The following is a 1,205-nucleotide window of genomic DNA, read 5'->3' on the forward strand; positions in this document are numbered from 1 at the left end:
CTTAATATATTGGCTGCCATTTGCAACAACTGTCTTCTACTCTTCTTTCAACTATACCAATGAATATATGAATGTATTTTTTCCTTTAAGCGTTGGAAAGTGAAAGAGGTATTCCGGCACTCTCTGTAACGATAACCGAGGCCAGTGTGTAACATTTGCAATGACCGGAATTTTCATCATCCAAACGTCACACCGAGAATGATACTCCACTGCTATTGGTCGACGGAACTCGTTCGAATCTGCTGGTTGACTAGGTATGCAGTCGTTAATTGCAGTATTATTACGATGAAATTGTGTAAACTCACTTACGTTAAAATATAAGCATAAAAATGACATATTTGTGTTATGTAAGACTTGAGAGAAATTTCGTTTTTAAACATTTGAAGTCACATTCCGGATGACTGTCATATACTTTCGATATTCATTTCCTGCAATTTAGTATATTTCTTCTTATTCAGACATATCACCAAAAACAATGTGAGATCTCCAAAAATATGGAAATAGAAACAATAAATAAGCCAGAACACGAGAACAGGCGAATTCGGCGCCAGCCAATCAGCGGCGCGGCCGGGACTCCACATCAGCGTCCGTGTTTACGGCCGACCCTCCAGGCACATGAACCCGCTTCGGGCCCTCGTTGCCGTAGTGTGTAGCGTAGTGCAACACGGCTCGCCGTCGATAGTCACCTCAAATTACGTCAGGTCGGTCGCCACCTTCTGTCCCTTGAAAAGGGAGCGGAATCCTGTCTGGGGATCGAAGAAGCACGCGGCAGGAGGAAGGTGCAGCTGCAGTCGGCTGTGCTGGCCATGGACCCCGCGGTGGAGGAGCAGCTGGCCCCGCTGAGGGCGCGCTGCAAGGAGCAGGTGGGCGCCTGGCAGGGCTGCAAGGGCTTCCGAGGCTCTCTCCTGCTCGGCCAGCATTGCAGCCAAGTCCTTTTCCATCAATTTCTTGTGTTCCTTTTAATGTTTGGCAACATAACTTTTCTCTGAATTCCTCATGTAGGTTCATGGAATCTGAGATTAAATCCCGGATTACTTTTTGCCTGATTGATGCACATTATAAATGCATGAAATAATTGAACAAAAGCAACTGTTGAATAAGAAAATGCATTTTACAAGTTTCCTGATGATCCTGTCAAATTTATACATGTAGCTTTTGCTAATTGTTAATCAAACAGTAATGTCATTTTATTGATTGATAGCATT

The sequence above is a fragment of the Penaeus monodon genome, chromosome 28 (assembly GCF_015228065.2).
Source record: "Penaeus monodon isolate SGIC_2016 chromosome 28, NSTDA_Pmon_1, whole genome shotgun sequence".
Classification (NCBI taxonomy): Eukaryota; Metazoa; Arthropoda; class Malacostraca; order Decapoda; family Penaeidae; genus Penaeus; species Penaeus monodon.